At 32.2% G+C, this 26,113-nt stretch overlaps 1 protein-coding gene across 1 annotated transcript in view; it reads right to left on the minus strand.

Annotated features, from left to right (window-relative positions):
* The window catches only part of LOC149089685 (uncharacterized), an 82,397-nt gene extending 71,029 nt beyond the window's left edge, over window positions 1-11,368 (minus strand). The window contains exon 1 of the mRNA XM_089236865.1: window positions 10,963-11,368. The gene's annotated coding sequence lies outside the window, so the exon portion shown is untranslated. The remainder of the gene's footprint in view (window positions 1-10,962) is intronic.
* Between the last annotated feature and the right edge of the window lie 14,745 nt (window positions 11,369-26,113).

Raw genomic sequence — 26,113 nt, forward strand, 5'->3', positions numbered from 1 at the left:
TCAGATTTTTTCCATTCACCAGAAAAATTCCGCTCTTAATTCTTAATTAAATTAACATTAATCTGCAAAGTTTGACTCTTAACGTCTCTGAACATTTCACTTTAAATTTCTCCGAACATTTTACTCTAGATTCTTTATTACATCAGCGTTTTAGTCGGAGAAATATCATTCCTAATTATTTTTTCAGTATATTTTCTTAGAATAATTTCATTGCTCGAACGCAAAAGAAAAATTATGTTCCATAAAACACTTTTGTGTATTTTCAGTTAGAAGAAACACATATTAAGAAATAGATTCATCATATATGGCAGCGTCATTACATCAGGAAAGCAGCTGCGTGTGGGAGATAGTAGGTAATACTATCTATTTTTCAAATCAGCAGTTAATGAATGCATACTTGATTTTTTTTAGGTCTGTCTTACAGCCATAGAGATTTTTTTCTTAAAGTTGGAAACTAAAATCAAAGAAAAACCTTAAGCTTATAATCAGTCTGTCTATTTCGTCACTGGTATCACATTTGCACAAGACTATCAATCCAGAGCCGCAGTTAGGAATGTGCGACAGTTACGGACGCTACGGACCCCACGCTTTGTAAAGCCCCGCACTTACGGTAAATTAGGTTTTTCACCAACTCTTAATTTATTTCTTGCATTGATTCTGAGTTTTTATCAATTCTGGAATTTTTATCCCGTTAATTCCGAATTTTCACAGATTCTCAATTATTTCTTTCATTAATTGTCAATTTTCATCGATTCTGTAATAATTCCTTTCCTTAGTTCTAAATTTTCATCACACACATACAACTCGAATTATTTCTTTCACTAATTCTGAATTTTTGTTCACGCGTGAATATCATTTCTTTTCCAGTTATTTTTAACTCATCAATTCCCAAATTTTCATTAGTTTCGGGAATCACTTCTCTAACCAGTTTAAAATTATCTTCGGAACGGAAATTTTCATCAATTTCTGTGTTCAAAATTTGTTTTGTATGAATATTTCTTCAGCATTCCTATACATTCTAAAATAATAGATGCCACCCCCCCCCCCGAAAATATATGAAATTGTAGCAATGGAGACTCCTAAGCATTTTTTTGGTGCCTTGAAATTCTTGAGACGCACCTTGGCTCCCACTGTTATTTTCTCACCGGGCCACGCGTCTGGTAAGGGCGGTCCTGCATCAGTCCGTGTAAAACAAACCCATTGAAAATAAAAAAAAATTGAAATTGATTCATAATATCAAAGTTAACCAAAAAGAAATGGTGCCAAAAAAACAAAATTCAGACCTATTTCAGCGGATGTATTTATTATAGAATAATTTTTCTCTCTCTCTCTCTTTAGGGCGGATGAGAATTATTTTTTCTCACGGATGATACACAATAAAAAAAGAAACCGAATGAGCAGCAGCAGCAGCAATGTGTTCGATTAACTGATGCATGAACCAAAGAATAAGTAGAAGGAGGAGAAGAACAGATATTTTCACTCTTTCTCACTTGTCTACGGACGACAGCTGCCAACAGGTCCAGCCATTATGGCCGGCACCAACAACAAAATAATAATAATAAATAAGTATAATAAAGAATAGGAAAATAATAAAAAAAAAAAGATCAGGAAATTTCGGGGTTATTGATCATCAGGATCGAGTCAATGCCTTGTTCGACCTTCATCATCACGCAGCAACGAGAACAACGTTTTAAGAATTCTTAAAAAGAAAAAAAAAAAAAAAAAAAACCCAAGCTTATATATATATATATACTATAAGAACTATAAGAATAAGAAGTAGGTATTATAAGATCTTTTTTTTCTTTTCCACTCTCTTTGCCATCACTTTCGTCCAGCAGCGAGAGAAGAAACAGGGTTATTGGTCCAGTGCAAGGTCAATCAACACGTGAACGGATGCGCCTTACATCTTACATAATAATAATAATGATAATAATAATAATATATAATAGGTAAGAGAAAAGAAATAATAATAAGAAGAAAGACAAGAGACGTTTTGTTGTCACTGTCCGACGTCGCGTGCGAAGAAAAGTCTTCAATTTTTTCTCTCTTTTTCCCACCAGACATCCATTTATTTATTTATTTATTTTTCGGAGATAAGAAAGGTTTTTCCTTTCTAGATATTTTGGCTTCCGGAAATTATAGTTAAAACGATAGTTGTCTGGATTGTCTTTGAATATATCGATGAATAAATTATTGATTCTTTTAAAAATTTAATTGTTGTTAATTGATTATTTAAAAATAATTTATTCCTTTTTTTATTTATTCGTAATTTAACGTTACCTTGAAACTTCACTCGTATATCGGGGTGCCGTAGATGAGACTTTAACAGATCATACCCACTTCATCATCGCTCTGCCAATTAAATGCATTGAAGCCATGGTTGGCATAAAAGAATAGGGATGATGACAATTTGACAATCATCTCTCTCTAAGGCGACGGAAAATTTAGAAATGTGGCTGGAAGTACATCTTGTACCCCGGGAATTACCTGAAAATCATAATTGGTAATGCCGGGGTTCCAGTGGGTAGCAATAACCCGTCAAACCATTACAGAGGTTACGGCCGAACCCGTCTTCGTCCAGCGGCGAGAGAAGAAACAGGGTTATTGGTCCAGTGCAAGGTCAATCAACACGTGAACGGATGCATCTTACATAATAATGATAATAATAATATATAATAGGTAAGAGAAAAAAATAATAAGAAAGACAAGAGACGTTTTGTTGTCACTGTCCGACGTCGCGTGCAAAGAAAAGAAAAAGTCTTACTCGGCTGATTCAGTAGCAGTAGTGCGCTTTGCCATGACCGTTCGTATTCATTAAGAGGGTGAATCCATATATTCACCAAAAGGGTTCATTTTTCAGAAAATAGCTTTAATCATGCACGTGCCCAACTAGGATATGTGGATATATTCCTCGGAAATTAATAATAATTTAATGTCATGTTAATATAAGATACCTATGATATGTATACTCCCTATATGTTAATATAAAATACAGGGTGGATGAAAAGTCCTGGACATAATTTTAAAGAAAAACAAAAAATCAGCCAAACAACATGAAAATGTGTGTAGTTCGTACTAAAATACCTATCATGACCTAGATAAACAGAGTTTTCCCATATTATCTGTTTTTTGAGAGTGGCGATCGCCTTCCATAGCTTCTACAAGGGTGGGGTCGATGGGGCTCCAGCCCGGGGGGGGGGGACCTAAGACGATTTTTATTAATTTTTGTCTATTGAAACAATTTAATATATAGGAGCCCGTGAAAAGTCCAGACTGGAGGGGCCCCGACAAATATCTTAGCATAGGGGCCTTGCCGCGGAATGTTGAGACCATCATCACACCCCTACACCTGCTGAATCCGCGTCTTTTCCTAAGAGTTTTGTTTTTATGAATTTAAAAATTATTTCAAAATTTCACTCTGGCGCTGTTGCCCAAAACACTCGACGTAACACGTAAAATACAAGGAAAAATATGCGCAATATTAATATTTATGACAATTTTCGTAACATAAAAATACCATACTTTAATATGAGCACCCTTTTACTCGTTTAAATACAGCCAGAGCTAAAAAGGGCGCTCATATTTGAAATGTGATAGCTTTATACTACGCAAATTGTCATAAACATTAATTATACACTGTTTGTGTCGCATTTTGTGTGTTATGCAGAGTTTTTATTTATACAGTGCCAAGGCCGTCTTAACAGCACCATGCCCCCCCTCGGACAAAGTAATATTCTGGGCCTCTTATTAATTAGCTGAAAGTAGCTGCCTATAAATTTATGTGCTTTCTCTCATGAATCATGACACCAAATCTCATTATCACGAGATTTCTTATGCACTTGAGGCGCATAAGCGGTGCCCCAGTAGCCCCATTTGTTAAGACGGCACAGTACAGCGCCATTTGTGTGAAATTTTGAACATTTTTATTTAATTTATCAAAAGAAAAAAAAACGTTGAGCTTAACTTTTAAAATGCGTCCAGGACTTCCCCTATTTTTGGCCCAAATTAATTTTTCTCATATTATCTGTGTTTTGAGAGTGGCGATCGCCTTCCATAGCTTCTACAAGGGTAGGGTCGATGGGGCACCAGCCCAGGGGGGGGGGCTAAGACAATTCTTATCAATTTTTGTCTATTGAAAGAATCTAATATATAGGAGCCCGTGAAAAGCCTAGACTGGAGGGGCTCCGACAAATATCTTAGCATAGGGGCCTTGCCGTGGAATGTTGGGGGCCATGATCACCCCTAACCCCTACTGAATTCGCGTCTGTTCCTAAATGGTATGTTGCGGCACTTTCGGGCTGTACCGTAAGATTAACCAAGTGACCAAACTGCAAAAATATGGACAATGAAGTCAGAAATTTTCATTGGAATAAAAAATGTGACTGCCAGCTAATCATCACCAAATGTTGCAAATATCTTTGACACCTAGAAATATGTTTGAACGAAAACGGGACATATGATTTAGCAAGATATAACCAACATCATGCTCCCTGTAATGCAACACATAGATGCTATAACTGATAATCCAATATAGCTTCATCAATCAAATTTATTGATGTATACGTCATTAATATAACAATGTCATGAGGCTGTTAAAATACTGAAATGTTATTCACGGAACGTTCAACATGACAGATGTGAGATGAATACTTCTATCTACCGCCGTAATTATCATAATAAAATGAAGAATTCATGAAAATTATCTGCATTCACAGTTTTAATGAAGGTTACAAATTCAAATGAGAGCTTCGTTGAATAAAACAGTACGGTCAAATATACAAGAATATCACGTAAATTACGAGTTATATGGTCACACCACTCATGCTGTTAGTTGAAGGTCGAATTATTTCAGATGTTTTACTGATCCATGGGTTAAGAAACACTGGTCTATCTCATTCAGAATTAGTTCTAGGCATAGGTACCTGAAAGACTTCCATGGTTCAATAGCAAAGGAAAATATCAAGTCTACACTCAACGAAACTCGTAACCAACAAGAGAAAATCTAAAAACCAAACACGACTAATCAAGAGGACATTGACTTTTTTTCCATCAGGATGTACCCAGAACTGATTGGGTAAAGTCTAAAAATATAATATGAAAGAGCTAAACAACCAACAATTTAAATATCTATAGTCCTCGAGTTAGTTTGTGGTTCCTCAAAGTGATGGCCTAGGCCACAGCTATCACATACCTTGATCATAAGCTTTCATTATCTCTAAAGACATAGACGAATATCATTAAGGAAAACGTCTTTTTTTTTTCGAAGAAAAAGTAGAAAATTAGGAAACGGAAGAGATATTTCTCTTCATTTCTCTATCGTAAGAGCCTTCAAATAATAAGAAAAGAAAAAAAGAACGAGCATTGGTTAATTTCCCTTGACATTCTTTCTTTTGGTGGTAAGTACGTGCAGAAAAAAGGTCTTTCTGGGGACCTTTTACGTTTCTTTTTTTCATCATTTTCAGTGATTCACAAGAAGATGGTAATACGTCACTTTACAAGGTGACGTAAGGCATAATAATAAACTTTACTATATCTTTTCTGTAGAATAGGGGGAAAAAAATAACAAAAAACACGATATAATGATAATAAATGAGTATGAAGAAACACACTGTGATGACGGAATACATTTTGAGTGTGCTCATATATTGGATTCGAAAATGAAATCTTTTACAAGAAAAACAACATGTGGCTCTTTATAGTTAATTGTGGTTAATTTGCTTCTTTTTTGGTGAAATGTTCTCACCGGTATTTCCATAATTTCAATATTGTCTGGAATATTTTGCAACTGTTCTTTTACGTTATCTTTCTCAAAAATAGTTAGAAATTAATATGCCGTTGATTTTTAAACGAACTGACCCTTGGGAACTTTTATCTTAAAAATCAAAATTTAAGAACTTTTATTTTGAAAACAACAAATTAGAGACGAATTTTGAAAACGATAACTTTGAAATTTTAGTAATTGAAGTCAGAATCGAATATTTTTAACGTTTCAAAATTATAAAGTTTTAATACGTATTTAAAATCATAATAGACAATTTTTTGTATTTGTAATCCCAAAGAAAAAATTTTATATTTAAAAAACCAATGAGTATTTTTTTTATTTTGAAATTTTTATATTAAAAATGGCAATAAGGAAAAATTTAACGTCAAGAATAAAACTCAAAAAATTTTAACAAGAATAACGCTCTAAAAATTTCAGTGTCAAAAATCACAATTTATGAATTTTCGTTTAAAAACCATAGTTTAGAAATCTTGACTCAAAAACCAAAATTTAGAAATTTCGACAGTTAGAATGCAGAAATTTTAACATTTAGAATTTGGAAATTTTTACATTTGGAATTTAGAAATTTTCACGTTTAGAATTTAGACAATTTTACGTTTAAAATTTAGTTAAGTTTAAGATTTAAACAATTTTAAGTTTAAAATTTAGACAGTTTTACACTTAAGATTTAAACAATTTTACACTTAAAATTTAGACAACTTCATATTTAAAATCCAGACAATTTTACTTTTACAATTTAGAAATTTTTACATTGAAAATTAGAAATTCTTACATTGAAAATTAGAAATTCTTACATTGAAAATTAGAAATTTTTATATTCATAATTTAGAAAATTCGACTTTAGAATCAAATTCAGAAATTTTTGACGCAAGGTATAATAATAAACTTTACTATATATTTTCTTTAGAATAGGGGGGAAAAATGACGGAATACATTTTGAGTGTGCTCATATATTGGATTCCAAAATGAAATCTTTTACAAGAAAAACAACATGTGGCTCTTTATAGTTAATTGTAGTTAATTTGCTTTTTTTCCTCTTCGTTTTTGGTGAAATGTTCTCACCGGTATTTCCATAATTTCCATATTGCTGGAATATATTTTGCAACTGTTCTTTATCATTCCTTTTCTCAAAAAATATAATGTCTATAAATATAATTGAAAATTAATATACTGCTGATTTTGAAACGAATTGACGATGTTTAGGAACTCTGGTTCTTAAATATTGAAAATCAAAATTGAAGAACTTTTACTTCAAATACAGTAGTTTAGAAATTTTTATACGGAGTCATAATTTTAATATTGAAATTTCAATTCAGAAATTTTTATTTGGAAAACACAGTTTAGAGACGGATTTTAAATTAGAAATTTAGAAAATTCATAACTTGGAAAATTCAGTAAGTGAAGGCAGAATTTGAAAAAAAAATTAGTGTTTCAAAATCATCAAGTTTTAATACGTATTTAAAATCCATAAAGATATATTTTTGTATCAAAAAGACCAATACGAAAGTTTTAAATTTTTAAATTCAAAACTTTCAATATAAATACAATACATACAATAAGAAAAATGTTACCCTTTAATTTTATCCTGGCACTTTAGAGAAATTTCAATTTCAAAATCACAATTTAGAAATTTTCGTTAAAAAACCAGAATTTAGAAATCTTGGTTCAAAAACAAGTGAAATTTCTGAGATCAATTACCATTCAGATGTTTTAAGAACTAGACTTCAGAAATTTTTGCATTTACAATTTAGAAATTTTTACATTTTTGATTAAGAAATTTTTACATTTTTAATTTAGAAATTTTTACATTTTTAATTTAGAAATTTTTACATTTTTAATTTAGAAATTTTTACATTTTTAATTTAGAAATTTTTAATTTAGAAATTTTTACACCTAGAATTTAGAAATTTCACATTGAGAATGTAGGAATTTTTGACTTGAGAATCAAATTTAGACATTTTTGACGAAAGAACCGGAACTTAGAAATTTATCAGTGGAAACCACAGAAGCCTCAAAAAAATACTGCAACAATTTCAGTTTTTAGTTTTGAAAATGAGAATTTGGGAATTTGGCAAGTGAAAATCACAATTTTTATTAAAATAATAAGTTGAAAACTTTTAGCACTAAACATCACATTTTAAAAACTTTAATTTTAATGTCATAGTTTAAAAATTGCCAAGTAAAAACCACAATTCAGAAATTTTGTTATCAAACAGTATTTGACTATAAATAAAGAAAATCTAAATTTGTAAATTATAATATAAACACATCAATAAAAGACATTAATTTTAAAAACTATAAAACTTAAATTATGATATTGAAAAATACATCGATACATTCATATCAGAATTTATATATTTATAGGCATACTAGAGAGAGGACATCAATTTTCAATTAATAGAACTTAAGATACATGAAAATATAATTTATATTCAATTTTTATGGATCATGAAATATTAAATTTTAGATTAAAATTTTTGATTATTAAATTTCATATAAAAATTGCCGATCATTAAATTTAATATAAAAATTGTCGATCATTAAATTTCATATAGAAATTGCCGATCATTAAATTTCATATAAAAAATTGTAGATTAAACTTTTTTGATATAAATTCATATTACCAGTTGAAATTTTTTAGAATTTCAAAATATAAATTCAGATTTAAAAATCTTATTAAAAATTTCTATGAAGTATCATTTAAATGCACGAATATTTTTTGTGATTTTCAAATTAGAATTTCACACAGTTCTTTAACAATAAATTTTGTAATTATTTTTAATTTAATAAATTTACTATCTCTCATCATTCATTATTATTTATTTATTTTATTATTATATTTTATATATTCTATAATTTATATTATATAATTTAATGCGGTAACATTTATAGAATTTTAACAATTTTCATTTTAAACTTTTGCAACACAGGATGTTAAACAATAATTTTTTTAAATAATAGTTATCGTCTATTTATTGATTAATTAATTTTATAATCATAAATTATTCCAAATTTTGAATTTAGTGTATGTTTTCCGAGATCATAGTAAAGATATTGGAGTTCAGTGATCGGGGATGAGTTGAAACATGGCTGGCAGGATATAGATATCGCATTCCGTCTGATATTATACATGTCTAGCGTTGTCTCATTATGACTTCTCGACGTAACAAATATATACCTGACAAAATCTGGTTAAACCAATGATTAATAACTAACAGAGTTATAAAAACACGTCTCTTTTTTTTTAATATAATATATTTTTTCTTCTCTTAATGCAAATCATAGCCCTATCCGAGACATTGACAGATTGAAAACCTCTGCAATATATTTTAACACATGCGTACGTGAGCTGAATACGCCACATGCATGGAAGCCGTAATTACGTGGTTGTAACCGTACCAAAAAAAACATGTTTCACTTTCCATGCTGTTTTTACTTCTCTTGTCGATACCAATAATTAGTCTGAGTTACACAAATTTGGGCAATTGATGATATATATACGAAATATTATTCATAATTGCTTATTTATGAAGCACAGCTTTCGTATTATAAATCTTTTATCGTAACCCTTTTGGTCCCGTGTATAGTAAAATATACATTGCAAATACATGGTAAAAAAAACCCATTATACTAATTTCTTTTTTCAATTTTTTTGGTATTTTAGAAAGTACATGTACATCTTCGAGTGTCATTTCAGTACAAAATACGGCAATATAATACAATACTTTTTTTTGTATCTAGAAAGTGTTGAACCCTTGTCGGTGCCATTTTTCGAGCGTTGCTAAAATTTTACGTGTTCAAAGATTTATGATATAGCTCTAAATCGGAGGATTGGTAATAGAATTCTATGTAAAAACTATTCAGCTTTAACTAGCAAGATTTTATCTGTTTATGGATCACATAAAAGTCAAGGCAAACTCTATATTTTACCCTTAATAAGTCATTTCAGTTAATTAAAAATCCACTCTAATTACTTAAATTTCTGTGTTGATCTGTTGTTCCAATTAAAAATATGCTAACAGTACCAGAGTTTCCATCCGTAGTCATAAAAACGGAGGGATAAAATATCTTTCTCATAAAATCTTTCCTCTTTACATTTTTTGGAAATATCTAGAAATTTCTGATGCTATTTCCAATTCAAAATAATTTATATTAGTAAGATTTAATGTAAAATTTAAGATTAGTTTAAATAAAAATTTGAAGGAGTAATTATCATTATTACTATAAACTAAAAATTAAGAGGGAAAAATTATAATAATGGAAGCCGAAAATATTGCAAAAATGTTATATAGTTTTAAAAATTAACTACAAATTTAATTTATAAACTTTCTTTTCTTTCTCAATTTAAGAAATAAAAATTAAAGGATTATTAAAAATTATTATTTTATTATTAAAAATTATTATTTTATTATTAAAAATTATTATTATTAAATTTATTGTTAAAAATTATAAGGATTAGTGAAAGGAATATTTTTTTTTATGGAAAGGGCAAAATATTAGTTATAGAAATTGATTATTCATAAAAATTCAAAATTTAAAGAGATAAATTTTAATACCAAAAAATAATAAATTTTCATGTAAATACGGAAATAATTTAATTGATCAATTGGTTTTTTTTTAAATTTCAAATATTACCAAGAATTACTGAGAAATGAATGAAGACATTTAAAGTTACTTATTTATAAACTACAAAATAAAAATGATAATTTGTAATACAGGAAACAAAAAAATTATAAAATTACTATATCTATATAGAGAAATTAGTTATTAGTTAATTAATTTTATCAAAAATTCATAAGAATAAATGAAGACGAAAACACGGAGTTTGAAATTGATACTATGAACTAAATATTAAGTTAATTTTTACGTGGGCACAAAAAAAAAATTATAAAGTTATTGTGCGTAAATGGAAAATAAAACGGTGAATTTGAAAAAAAACTAAAATTTTATAAAAAAAAAAAATTTTATGAGAAATAATAGGAAATGAATTGGGACATTTATAGAAGACATTTCACTTTAAAAGTATTCCTATGAATTCAAAAGTGAAAAGAATGAATCATAATACGAGAGAAATCAAAAATTTTTTAAATAATTCTGTTGGCATTGAAATTAATTAATAATTTAATTAATTAAATTTTATCGAAATAAATTTCAAAAAATTTAAAAACTTGGTTACTCACCGTCTTTTCCTAAAAGAAAAAAGATGCCAAAAAAAAAAAACGACGATAATTTCGAAATTGTCCCAAGAGAAATTCAACGACAGAGATTCTTGTCTCCACACATACAGTACATACACGGCACACCAAAATAAGTCTCAGACACTATCTCAAGATAATGATGATAGTGATAGTAGTCTTCTTCAAGTCTTCTACACCACTATATTGAATCCATACAAAACTCTCTTAACTCTCTCTCTATCTATCTATCTATATCTCTCTCTCACACTGTGGATTGCTCTTCTCTATCATCTCTTATATAAATGCCTATAAAAGAGGCCTTCGGCGCTTTTAGCGAAAGTTGCGATATGATTGGCGGTTAAAACGAAGTACAATCATCCGGGGAGGGCACTGGAAAAAATAAAATAACAACAACAACACACAAGAACCAAGGAAAAGAAAAAAAAAATTAAGAAAAATGTTTGTGAGGAGAAACTGCCTATAGTATTAGTATTACATATATGAGAGAAAGAAAGAAAGAGAGAGAAGATGGAGAGTTTTCGTGTGTATGGACGACGAAAAGAAAAACAGAAAAGAAAAAGGTTGAACAGGTATTTTTCTACGAGTGACTTTGTGGTGAAGAAGGGGGTTGTGTTGTGTGCGAGCCTTTCTTTTTTTTCCTTACACAAGTGGTGATGGTGGTGGTGGTGATTCAACTCTCGAAGATGGTGGTGATTCTTATATGGTGTAGAGAAAGGGGAAAAACCAAGGGCCTTAAGAAGTCCGTGTCTAGCTAGGCAGCATTAGATGAAGAAGAAGAAGAAGAGAAAAACCTACAGTAGAGACTCAACTAGAGTCTCTTGCTCCATCCATCCTTGAAGAAGAACAAGAAGAGCATCACCATCCAATAATGTTGTACTCAATCTTCAAGCACTCAATTTTCGGTTACGTTTAAATCTTTTCTTGTTAAGAAACGATGGCTCCTTCTTTTTCCTGGAATGAAAATTTCTTCGATCTCTTTAGGGGAGGTCTCATACCTTTTGTATAACATGGTGAAAAACCATTTCTTTTAATAGAAATATCATTGAAAATACTATTTAACCTTAATTTATTTCAATTTTTTTTATATGTGTTCTTGATTGCATGTTTTATCCTATGCTGATGTAAAGTTTTACATATCTTGGATACTTAAGTTTTTGTAAATTTTCAAAAAAAAAAAAGGCATCAAAAGCAACTGGCGTGCATGATAAAATACAATATCAATGTAATTTAATAAAAATTGGTTTAAAATATATGAAGTAAACTGTTCAGTTCACGAAATGAAGCAAAAGTTTGAGATTCGATTGGCTCAATATTATTTAAAATTAATTTCTAAATTTAAAATTTTTTGAAATTTAAAATTTAATAAACTAAACTGGTAAAACTTTACGCCCGTATACGGTAGCACATTGAATCAAGAATATGTATAAAAAATTTGAAATAAATCAATGGTTCAAAATAGCATTTTTAATGATATTTCTCTGTAAGAGCATAGTTTTTCACCATATTATGAGACTCCTTAAGAAAATAATATTCTTTTTCCCTGATTTCTCTAATATAAAGCACTGTTTTTCTATATCAAACAATTTGCAATTTGTTTAAGCATTTACCGGCCAAATTAACATTTGAATTTATTTGAATCTCACACGTTCAAGGAAAAAAAAAAACGTGCTTATATGTAAGAAAAATATTTCATATACATGTATAGAAGGATAGAATATTTCATCCATCCTAATTAATAACATCGATTTTATTAATAAGAAAAAAAATATTTTTCGTACATTAAAGCACTTAATTTTTTTTCCTGAAGCTATGACATTCCAAACTTAATTGAAGAAAAAAATTCATCAATTTCAGCACTCAAAAATTTAATTTTTTTTAAATCTCCCGTTTTTAAAGTAGAATGAAATTTAACTTTTTGTTTTTAAATGTAATGTTGTTTTCTTGACATGAAAAAGTCCAGAAAACGTAATAGAAATTTATTTTTTCGTGGATTTTTTGGTTGATATCTCTAAACTGAAGGATTAGAAGGGAAATAAAAAGAAAAAATTAAAAAAAAAAGTCAGTCCAATTCTTGATTCAGCCGGTAAAAGGTTAGTGTATCCGACTACCTTTCTTGTCACTTTTCTACAAAATGGTACTGGAGTGAACTTTGACTGAAAGTTTCTCAAAATGGTAAAAACATTAATACATTTTGGACTACTTATGTCATTTCCATGAAAAGTATTTTTTATGTCAAATTTCAAACAAAATTCATATAATATTCGGAACACGATTGCGGAAAATTCTATAAATGAAATTATTTGTTATTTTCACATTGCATTCAGCTATGCCACGAAGCTGAGCAGGAAGAGATCTCGGCAACGGGATAGGTCCGGCGGCAGAGTTCTGGCGTTCATTCATTAAGTACATTCAGCTAATGATAATGTGTGTGCAAATTGTGAAATAAAATTAAAAGGATTTTATATGGCATGCTCCTAATTTACACACAAATCTGTTAGTACGTGTGAATTTTTTTAAATATCATTCTACATATCGTGTATAAAACATTGTAAATTGGCAAATACACGTGATAGACCTTAGATTTTTGTTTGTGACTTTAACAATTCACGGCAAAATATCATATTAAAGTTTTATAATGATACTATCAATAGATTCTTAGATATCAGGTTTCAAACTCAAGTAAAATGTCACAAATAGCATCTTTCGTCAAATTCGTTCAGTCTTTATTCACAAATTACACTTGATGCAAAATACAACATTCAAGTGGACATAACTTCGGTTCTTAACATCATATTATATAAAGCAAGGATTGTTTTGCAATCAAAAGAAATAGGACTTTCAAGAAAGAAAAAAACATAAAATACTCGGTATTTTCTTCCAAAATTACGGTTTAAACGTAGTCGAATATCTTAAATACTTTGTTGTTAAGAAATGATGGTTCCATTTTTTTTTCTTGGAATTTCTTCAGTTCTAATAGGCAATTACTAAACACAGCTTGGTACACTCCAGTGGACAGACATTTTTCATGATTCCATAAAATCGTGCTCCATTCCATTAGCTGAGGAATCTTTTCTTCGTATGTGCCCTAAAGGTAGGATCGGAGGAACTATATTTCGATTATAAAATAAACCCGTTCAGTGGTGTGTCCGGAAATTTTCCAGGGCAATTCCATAACTTTAAAGAAAACCCACCTCTCTGAAGAGGTTGAATTGAAGAAATATCAGTACTGCTTTTCATATGCAGGTGTAAGTAAGTCCTGTAAGTCCAAATGCGGCTTTTATCTCATCAAATATTCGTCGTAGAGGTAGGGGGACCAATTAAATAAATGCTCAAAATATGTTTGGAAAACATTCTGTACTAGTTTTGAGAGTGAAAGTACAGTATGTTATAAAACAAAAAGTCTAAAATTTTAAATGGACACCCATTCTTAGAAACTCCAACTAGAAAGTTATTGTCCTATCTCTTCTGAGGCCAGAAAAAGAAAAATCACGTTTTCAAGTTCAATATTCACTGAGATATTTAAATTCAAAAATTGAAGAAAAATTCGGAAGGGAAAAACCGCATAAACCAACGGACAACGCTTCTTTCCCCCTCCCCCTCCCCATTAAATTTTCCCCCTTTTTCCCAACTTTTATCCGGTTTTTGAATCCAAATATCTCAATGAATATGGCACTTAGAAAAAGTGAATTTTCTGTTTTCCTCAAAAGAGACAGGGCAGCAACTTTCTAATTGCGTTTTTCAGGATTTCTAAAGGAATGTGATTTCTGAACACATTTTGAGTATATTTTAAATTGGAACCATGCATCTACGATGAATGGTTGATAGCATAAAAGCCGCATTATAACTTACAGAGCACCCTGTGTATATTTTTAAATACTTTTAAAATAAAACTTTGTGTTTACCGAATGTTAGGCATTCGGTGCGTTTTATTACGAAATGATAATCGAGGAAATCTCATTGAAATCAACGCATACAGGAAAGAAAACAGTGAGTGAGAGAGGGAGAGATGACATTATGTCATTATGATTGCGATTATTCGACTGGACTCAGGTAATGTGGCGACAGGCGAGTATGCACAGATTGACTGACTTGTCATCATCATCATCGTCCTGTCCGAAGGTCATGGTCTCAAAGAATTCTATCCCAAACAGTCACGGAACCAGTTTTCGGAAATGGTTCCATTCCGGTCAAAGTCTCGCATTCGAGGAAGGAGAGACTAAAATGACTTTTTTAAGGTCTCGGTTGTTTTTTTTTTTGCGCTCGTTAAGAACTTTAGTGTGCTGAAGTCTTTGTTCTAACGCTCTAGCATCGTTATGTAAAGATACTCTCTCCTATTTATATATATACTAACTAGGGAGCAGTGATAATCGCTCAATTTGTCATCACCCTATTGCTATGTGTTTATCCTCTAGGCCAGTGATTCCCAAAGTGGGCAATATCGCCCCCTGGTGGGCGATGGAATGGTCCGAGGGGGCGATAGAACCTACTGATTTAACATAGGATCCTATGGGTTTACTTCAGTTGGGGGGCGATAAGAGGAAAAGATTTCTGATGAAGGGGGCGATGGAACAAATAGTTTGGGAGACTATGCTCTAGGCATTCGCAATTGCAGAAGCTGGGAATTATACCAGAAATTAGAGCATGCACCCAAATCTCACCCCAGTTTACGGTATAATCTGACGTACTATCTTAAAATTTTGTAACTGCATACAGAAAAACGCGCAGAGTTCTTTTTGGCATGCTGCAGGTGCTTAATGTGCCCCTTGAGTGAACGCCTTCAAACATCAACCCTGTAATCATGTTCCTCCTACACCTAATGTTCCGATTGAATTTGATGAAAAGCGTTGGTGATGAGAGCTGGTCAAAGAAAAGACACAAACACATAGTTCGCCCGGATAGGTTACACGGGGAAAAAAATTCACTGGGATTCAATCGGGAGAGCGTGTAGACACAGTAACACGATCAATGATCGTTACATTCTCAACACACCACCGATCCATAGCCTTCATTTGGCGTTAAAGAATCCACAAACATTGAATAGGAAGGAGCATCTGTTATCAGAAGCACACACTGCGAATCTCTAACGGCTGCACGAACCAGCTTCTAATACGTCAAGATAAACGGTACATCAGGATACAGAGTGTCCCACTATCGACTGACGGTTTTTAAAATGGAGTAGCAAGAGAATGGTGACATATATTAAAGTCATTCTTGCGGAATATAAATGTGCGATGTTAGGAATTTCAGCTACGTCATCCATGTTGCAAAGATGTTTTTGTATAGTTATTAAAATGAAAATATCAACTTTTTATATGGTCACCCTGTGCCCAAAACTAAATTGAAAAGTTGTTGCTCTGTCTCTCCTGAGGCCAACAAAAAATTTCCACCTCTCTAAGTGCAATACTTGCTGAGATATTTGAATTCAAAAACGTGAGAGTACTTGAAGGGAACCTATGAACCGCGACCTCTATCTCTCAGAAGGACCGGTCAAGAGCTCAACCGTCGATTTTTACAAATTATCATAATGGCAAATTAACGATTCAGTTTGATGATGATATTAAGATTCTATAAGATTTTTAGCGACGATACACATACAAGACTTTATTTCCTGAAAATTAAATTTTTATTGTGCTGAATCTGTATCATTGAACAGATGTTGAGAAACCAGATCAACGACTGCCGATTTTTCTTTCATGTTTATAATTTTATCTTTTTATTTCCATGTTGTTTTTCTTATTTAGTAAAGTTGCCGGATGCACCCATCCTTTGGGAACGCTTTGAAAATCCCTCTCTCAGATTTGAAGCGGGGTGTGTCCGGTCCTTCAATGTTCAATGTAAAAACATTTCAAGAGCTTCGTATATGAAACTCCACTTGAATTTGATCTAGAAACTTGCCACAAGAATTTTGTGCGTTGCAGCAGCTATGCATAATATTTGCATAGCTGCATTTGCATAATATTCTTGCTGTGCTCGGGAATCTTTCCCAGACCCTACCACGAAGCTGGGCTGGAAATCCCGGCAAGTACGATGGTAGAATTCTGGCTTTCATTCATTCATTCTGATCGATAATGTCCGCCAATCCCATCATGGCTGTTATGACCATACATTATAGTTGGTAGCTACTGTTTGGAGTAAATCACGTCAACATCAAAATTGATTGTGATGTTTTTCCCCCGTCTACTACGTCATTCCTGCGTTTGCGCCTTCATCCTCAATCAACCTGTTTTTTTCACTTATGTTTAATTTTCAGCCATGCATTTATTATATTACGAACAATTATTCTTTCAACGTTTCTTATCAGCTCCTGGATCAAAAAGGTTTGCTCCATCTTTTTTTGTTCAACCCTTTCACTACATCATCATGAAAAAGTGAAATAATTATCACGTAAATTTAGTTCTAATTAAAGCCTAAAAACAGAAATCAATATTTTTTTTCTAAAAATTATTTAGTACGCAACGAATTGATTAACCTGGCACTTCAAAGTTTCGTCAGCACTATACGCTTACGATAAAAATAAATAAAAAATACTAATTCAAATATGTTGAATGATATATTCATGTATATTTATTTATTTTACTTCCAAAAAGAGGAAACCATAATTTGTTTTATACATTTGTTAGGAAACAGTTTGTAAAAGCAGTGTTTACTGCATTACACAAAAGTGCAGTGCAGTAAACACTTTTACAGGGATGAAACATCTAATTCTGAATTTTCTCAAGACTATAGTTGTCTCACACTTGTGCTGTCATCTGGTAATCGTAAAGTACAATAAAAGTCCGTTATAACGAGTACGGTCTATCACATATCTTTGTTTAATATTACAGTGTTTTACACACGATATTTTAAATGAAATTTAAAAAAAAAAACATTCACACGTACATCTACAGATTTGGATGTAATTTATGAACGTACAATACACAATTCAAACCTTTAAAAATTTTAGTTCGTTACCTGTATCATTGCTAGCTGAATGTACTGTGAAAATAGAAAAACATTTCATTTATGGAATTTTTCGCTATCGTGTTTCGAATGTTACATGAATTTTGTTTAAAATTTAACAAATAAATGACTTTTTTCATAGAAAATGACATGGGAAGTCCAAAATTTATTACCGTTTTCCCCATTTTGAGACACTTTCTTTCAAAAAACGTTATTACAGTCCACTCTAGTTTCCCTTTATTGAAAGTGACAAGAAAGGTAGTCGGTTACCTTAACCCAGTGGGGTTCTCAACTAGTGCTCCGTGGAGCCCTTGGGGCTCCTCGTGCACTCTCCAGGGAAATTAAAAAAAAAACAGTGAAATTTAAAAAAATAATTATAAATATTTTTATATAGTAAAAATAAATCAGTAACTTTGATGGGTAATTAAAAAAATGGGCCACACACACACAACGGGGCTCCGCCATAGGATTTTTTTTACTAAAGAAGCGAGTCAAAAAAGGTTGAGAACCGCTGCCTTAACCCCTTGAGTCCCACGTGTGTGGCCATATACCAGGCTCTATATACACTCAGGCACCACTCACACACCCGGATCACTAAATATCTAAATGAGAGGACGAACTCTGCTTAGGTACGTCTTGGGAGTCAAGTGGTTAAACATCTTAATAGATATTGGCTAGTTTTTTTGTCTTTTTTTCCAACTCTGGAGGTTAAACACGACGACGCCTTCGGTCATTAATTCCAAAGAGAAAAGAAACGAAATCCCATTTCTATGTCCACAAGTGTCACGCAGAAGTGTAAATCTGAATAATCCTTGTGAAAATGTCCGACTCCGAACGTATTAATGAGAAGAAAAGTGACACTTTTCTTTCAAAATATTATTGTTTTAATCTCATTTTTTACTCACCCAGTACACATAAATACATATATAGCTCTTCTGTTTAGGCCTGTTTTGTTTTATTTATTATTATTATTATTTAGCCGGCGACATCTAGGCCCCATCCAGCATTCCTCGTAACGACTGCCAATTCCGTGTAAGAAAGTGGGGGGGGGGGATCGTGAATTCCTCGCATACAAACGACCACTGCCCCGTGGACATTGAATCGAAAAAAAAAAAAAATGCTCCCTTCACGTTCGCCTCTCGCAGGCCAGTAGTTATTAAAAGCCATCCTTATTATTACCCCCGAGATTTTTCATTTATTTGCTAATCCCGGTCACTGTCCAGAAAGCTTGAGAAACGGCCTAATTATTTATGCCTTACAATGACATTAACGATTCCCATTCCATCTGTGGCATCTCCTTAACCCTGTATGTTATGTCCTCGTAAAGTCTGCCTCTTCCTCACGATCTCTTTTAATTAATTTATGATCCATCCACGAATTTTTCAACGTTAACTGAACAAATAATATTAGAGGAAGAGGAAAGAAAAGAGCGTAATATAAAGAGAAGAATGAGAAAAAAGGAACAGTTGAGAGAGAGGTTTCTGATCTCGACACGAGGAGAAAGTGGTTCTTCAGACTACGGACCGAAGCAGCAGTAGCAAGCATAGCAACATTATGATAAGACACCTTTAGATAGAAACTTGTTTCATGGAAAAATTCTTCCATATTGCATTTCAATGCTGTAATAACACGGATGGAACAGGAATGCGAGAGGCAAGTTTCCTCTATAGCCTTGACCATGAATGTATTGGGTCGTCCCGGAACTTCCGAACGTTTTTCTTGCAAGTTTTTTGACCGAAGGGAAAACCAAATTCAGGGGTTTCATTGTCTCATACCTTTTGACGTGGTCCGAAGTTTCAAAAACTATACCCTCCCCCCTTTTCAGACCTTGGTGTCGCAAATGTATGGGTTGTTTTATATCACTGTAGATTTTTTTTCTTTTGATCTCAGGGAGTAAAGCTCTGACTTAAAGGATTGGGTAAGTTTTTAGTCGAACTTTCAGGGGTTTTTTAAGATGTCTTCCAGGAGAAAATGCCTTCGGGAAAAAGTTTGGTTTATTAGAAAATTTGGCAATAAAATTCTGGACAAAAGTTGTATGGGAAGATGAATATACCCTACATCGTCTTAGCTGAAAAAAATTTGAACGAAGTGAATTATTTTTCACCACAAAAAAATGAAGATTTGACAAAAATTGAAAAAATAAAGATGTGCTGGAATTTATTTTTATATTTTTTAATGCATTTTTTGAGTATCAAAAATACAAAAAAGAAAAATTTTGAAAATTCTGAAAATTGAATATTTTCGGGTCTGAAAGAGGCATTCTAGTATATAGTGATGGGCGAACTACGGAACGCTTGAAGGTTCAATCCGACCCATCGGTATTTCGAAATGATACATAACAAAATAACATAATATAGAAATTGTCAATATCAGTGTTTCAAAAAAATTCATTTATGGGGCGTTTCCTGTTTTTGCATATGGAAAATGTAATTGTGTGAATTTGAATGGAAATTGATAAAAAAAAAACTTTTGCGCATGAAAAAAAATGGAACACGTGTAATAAATATGCATAAAGCTATTAAAATACACATATTTCTTCAGGGCTGTAAACGACAACCCATTGTTTTCCATTTGCAGTAAAACCGTAGCAGTCTTCAAAGTATGCAACACATACCACCACTTTATGTCTAAACATAAAAATTCCAAATATAAATAAATTTGCGAGTATATGCACGTCCCGCCAAATTTTTTTCTTTTTGTTTTTTGGCCCGCTATCATAAAAGTTTTCTCTAACAATTTTATTATTGATGAAAATTCATAACTGATGAAAAAAATATAACCAGAATTGAAAAAAGAAATGATTTATTAATTTATTTTAGAAATAATTTTCTAATTTATTTCAGAAATTATTTCTGTTTCAATTTAAATTCATTCTTAAGAGATGATTTCTCAATTAATTTTTAAGAATTAGTGAAAGAAATAATTTTATTACTGATGGAACTTCATAACTAGAGCCCGGATTATATGCACTTTAAGTGCAAAATATGCACCTAAAAAATACCGAAATATGCGTGAAAAAACCAAAATATGCACTAAAAAATAATGAAAAAGTTAAAAGTTCTAAAATATGTACCAAAAATGAGAAAATATGAGGTAAAAAACCACATGCGAAAAAAAAGCAGATATTGTTTTTAAAATTAACATTTTCTATTTCTTAGTGCATTCATTGATAAGTGCATGGTCGCTCATTTTGGTTCGAACAACCCACGGTTCTCTTACGAGTTGAATGGTGTCATTATCCCGGATGCAACTAGGGTCACCGATTTGGGAATTGTCATTGACGAGCGACTTAGGTTTTCTGAACATTGTTCAGCGGTGGTCAAAAAAGAAAATAGAATGCTTGGTCTCATTTTCAAAAAGGTCTCCTCGCGTTCTCCTAAAGTCATTCTTCCGCTTTTTCAAGGATTAGTTCGTTCTGGACTGGAGTATGCTGTATGGTTTTGGAGACCATACCTACAGAGGGACATAGAATTGGTTGAAGGGGGTGCAGAGAAGAGCTACGCGTGTCCTAGTTGGCACACAGGGATTGAGTTATGAAGAGAGACTTCATTTTTTTTGAATATGTTTACATTGGATGAACGTAGGTGTCAAGGAGATATGATCGAAGTGTCCAAAATTTTCAATGGGATGGACAGGATGGACCATGAACTTTTAGTACACCGCCAATCGACTGCTTTCACAAGGGGACACCAGTATCGATTGGTGAGGGACAATGCAAGGTTATGGTGTCGCAGGGAATTTTTCTCTAATAGGGTTGTTAATAAATGGAATAGATTACCCCCAGAGGTAGTAAATTGTAACACAATTGGCACGTTTAAAAAGAAATACGATAAACATGTTGGGGTAAATCGAGAAGCTATCCATTCTTAGAATAAGACAACCATAAGTATTCTTTATGGGCATTGTATAATATTTTATCATGTGTATATATTGTTTATAATTAGTGTTAATTGCATTTTTAATTGGGTTGCTGTTTTTTTTAAATATATGACAACCATATTTTTATGGGCATCTTTTTATCAGCCACCTCGTTGGGCATTTTGCCTGTTGTGGCGTTGTATTTGCATTTTAAAAAAATAACATAAAATCCCCACATATGTACAAACGGCATATGCAAATAAATTCTACATATATTCTATTTAGGTAGGAGCTTCTATATCGTAGCTACTACCACCCCCCGGAACTTTCCATCGCCCCCAAGGGGACGTTAACACCCACGTTGAGAATCACTGTCCTAGCGCATATTGGTGGGGTCAGAGACGTACGCGGGGGAGGTTGAGGGCCCCCCACCCAAATGATAAAAAAAAATTAATGCAAAAAAATTATTAAAGAAAAAATTAAAATTTCGGGAGAAAATACCTTTATATGTTATAAATTTCTGTTAATTTCAATGCCTTTTCTTTATTTGAAGAACTCAAAAAATTTTTTTCAAGAAATTCATTCCCACCACCATTCCATATATGATAAAAATTAATACGAGGGTGGGCAAAAAGTCAGTAGAAACTTTAAAAATTAATAAAAACCGGAAAAATAACGGAACTAAAAATGGTTTGCAGGATTAGCATCGCTAGGTCACAGGAATTTTTTTGAAAGGAAAAAACTAAACAGAAACAGCCGATAGGTGGCCCTGACGTACACAAGTCGAAGAAAAGATACGCAAATAACGAACAGAGTGCCTTAAAATCTTTTATTACACTAGTATGTGTTCCACATGACCACCATCACAGCGAGTAACACATTGCAGGCGAGTCACAAATCCAGCAGCGTGCAGCAGGTCCACATACACGGTTTACAACGGTGAACTGTTCGTGGATTAGGAGAGCGCAAGTTCTTATAACCGTCTCATTTGCATATTTCCACCGAAGTGGCTCGTACCAGCTCCATCTATCGGCTGTTTTTGAGGGGTATTTCCGTAAAAAAAAAATTCTCGTGACCTAGTGATGCTAACCCTGCAAACCGTTTTTTTTTTCTGTTTTTATTCATTTTTAAAGTTTCTACAGACTTTTTGCCCACCCTGTATAAAATTTAACACGAGCTTTTAGGGTTTTAATTGTTGGTTATTTTTTATCGAATTTTAACTCCAACAACATGCAACTTTTTCAAAAATCACCATAATTTACTCATATTAAAATAATTTTAATAAGAATTCCCCATGTTAAAGTATGAAACATGACAGCATTGAGAGACACAAAGTTTCAAGACGTTTGAATGAGTGGTGTTAGAAAAAATGTTCCTTATCTAAAAAAAAACTTAGTTTTTGTTATTCAGTTTTTGTTATTCTTAGTTTTATTCCCTCCCCCTTGTCATCAAAAGTCAAGAAATCGGAAACCCCCTCCCCAACACCATCGATGTTGACCTAATACTTGAACGGCCCCTTAAGACACGCCTTAATGTACTTGGTATATCAAGGGGTTCTATGGAGGCATTAATTTGCCTCCTGGATATGGTGACGTAAAAATGAAATAAAATTAGTGCGCATCGTAGTGATTCACATGTTGAAAATTGGGTCGTTCCATACTTAGAATAAAACAACCATAAGTATTCTTTATGGGCATTGTATAATATTTTATCACGTGTATATATTGTTTATAATTTTTGTTAATTGCATTTTTAATTGGGTTGCTGCATTTTTGCAATATATGGCATCCATATTTTTATGGGCATCTTTTTCTCAGCCACCTCGTAGGGCATTTTGCCTGTTGTGGCGTTGTATTTGTATTTTTTGAGAAAATAGCATTTTATAGTGGAAAACATTAGTATATATAAAGCCTGCCAGCAGTTTATATTAAAATATTTTAAAAATATTTCTCTAGTATAGGGTAGAATAAAAACTTGAACATAGTTGGACGCAGAAAGTTTCATAATATTTGAAAATTTAGAAAATTCGAAAATGCGATTTTTGGAATTTTCACACCTTTAATTTTCACATTTATATATAAACACATTTATATATAAACACCTTTATTCTCTATCGTCCAGGATTAGGAGAGAAAATCTTTTATAACATCCTTAAAAAAATTCACAACTTCTCCTCACCTCCAAAACCTGAAATCTGAACTTTTAATCGTAATCGTTTTCCAAGAACTCGTGGGGGAATCAAATTGAGTTTCTTCATGTTGTGAGTTATCTCGTTAAATTATGTTCCGAGAAGACTGTCTGGGGGAGATGTTCAGTTGGGTGGCTATCTCTCAAACATATCAGTTGTGTTGTCCCGTCTGCCACCCAGATTGCTACTCAGATTATAATAACCAGATCAATGAAATCGCTGCGATTCTTCTGCCGATAGACATGGATCGCAATTAGATGCAGATGAGTCGTTGTGATGAATCTCTAATGGGGCAAACGACACCTTAAACGGCTGCTGTTCCGACACGCGCGTAACCGTCACGTATAAAGGTCGATCAAACGAAACTCGTTCCAGTGGATGAGAAGCCACTGGTGTGGCAGAATTAAACAAATTAATGCATAGGAGAGTCCTTTCATCCTGGAATAACTGGAACCGTTGATCCTAGAAGCATACGCCCAATTAGAAAAAGAATCCAAATAGTGTGTAGATCTATGCACAGCAATCCTATATAAGCTCTCAAAACTTAATTTAGTTTTTAATTAATTAGTGAAAATTTCCTGAAGGGCATCTTTTATGCATGGATTTATTCAGTGATAACTTACGGAATTTGTACCTCGGGTGGGGCATATGATACAAACACACAAGGTTTAAATAATGGATTAAGATCACTAATAACAATTAAAAACTCTAACAACAATAATCGCGCACTTAATATAAGGCATATTTATACACAGTGAAACCTCGCTACAACGATACTCGATATAACGAACGATAAATCCCTCTACAACGATAGTTTTTTCTAATTTTGTTTGGAATTGCCTGTTAATCTAATGTTAAACTCCTCTTCATTTAACGATATCTTTTACGGCGATAAATCCATCTCTAACGATATTTTTTTGAGAAACCGCTACAAAACAATATTTTTTTAATAATTTGCTCAAAATTGAATTTGATTTTGACTTCGTCACTTGTTTTCGTACTTCCGAATGCGTCTTTTTACATCTATATTTTGCACACCGAAAGCGCTAAGGAAGTAATCGATGTTGCTACTTTCTGTGTATCACATGACAGTGCAACACAATAAACAACTTTACGGGGAGGGCAGTAGAATCTATCCAAAATTTATTAATCAACTAATTAATTACAATTTTCTTGTAAATATTTTTTGGCGAATAAAGACATATGTAATGTGTTACCTCTCGATATAACGATAATCCTTCTACAACGATATTTTTTCTTGACCCGCAAAATATTATTTATATTGAGGTTTCACTGTGCATAAATAACACCGCATAAGAATTACAAAATTTGAGACAAATACAAGGCTAAAAATGAAAAAAAAAACATCAACTCGATATAGAAATATGTATCAGGTGCAAGAATCAATAAAACATCATTTAAAAAGAGTTTTTTGTTACATTGCTCCTAAAATACTAAAACTATTTCACACATGTAACCATACAGTAGTAACGTGAATTTCCAAAATTTTAACATTATGTCTTTTGCACAAGACAGAAACTATGAAGCAATCGTGCAATAAATGTAGGCCCTTAGTGGGGGGGATAACAGCAACAAAAAACTAATGTAATTTTATTACCGTACTGTATTGATATGTATACAGCTATGAGTATGGTCATAATTATATTGTAAATATTATGTATCGCAAAAAATTAATTTTTTTGTATTTGATCATTTTACGTATTGCATGCATAATCTTTACAATACGTGCACAGTGTTAATAAGAATTTATTTATTTATTTTTGTATGTTCTTGCATGAGTATATTTCAAGCTTTATACAGGCAATTCGCAATAATCCTCGATACCTCGAATATCTGTTTAAGTCGAAGTTTTCACTTGGCTCGAGAACTTTTTCTCGTATTTCAGTGTTAAAATTTTCCCTGAAACTTGAAGTTACATTCGCTCAAATGTAACCGATGCACTTATTGATTAAATTTTTCAAGTTTTATAAAATAACTTTTCTAAAACTGTATAGTATAATGCCGGCCTAAGGCTGGGATTACACTACAAGAGTTTGATAAAAGATCTCTTACAAAACTTGAACAAAAAAAACAAAACAAAAAAATAATTAACCTATTGATTACTTTCGCTCGGATGCAACCGATGCG

The sequence above is a fragment of the Pholcus phalangioides genome, unplaced genomic scaffold, assembly GCF_987345545.1.
Source record: "Pholcus phalangioides strain wild (caught in Gottingen) unplaced genomic scaffold, Ppha-v1.0 ptg000001l_1, whole genome shotgun sequence".
In the NCBI taxonomy this organism is placed as follows: Eukaryota; Metazoa; Arthropoda; class Arachnida; order Araneae; family Pholcidae; genus Pholcus; species Pholcus phalangioides.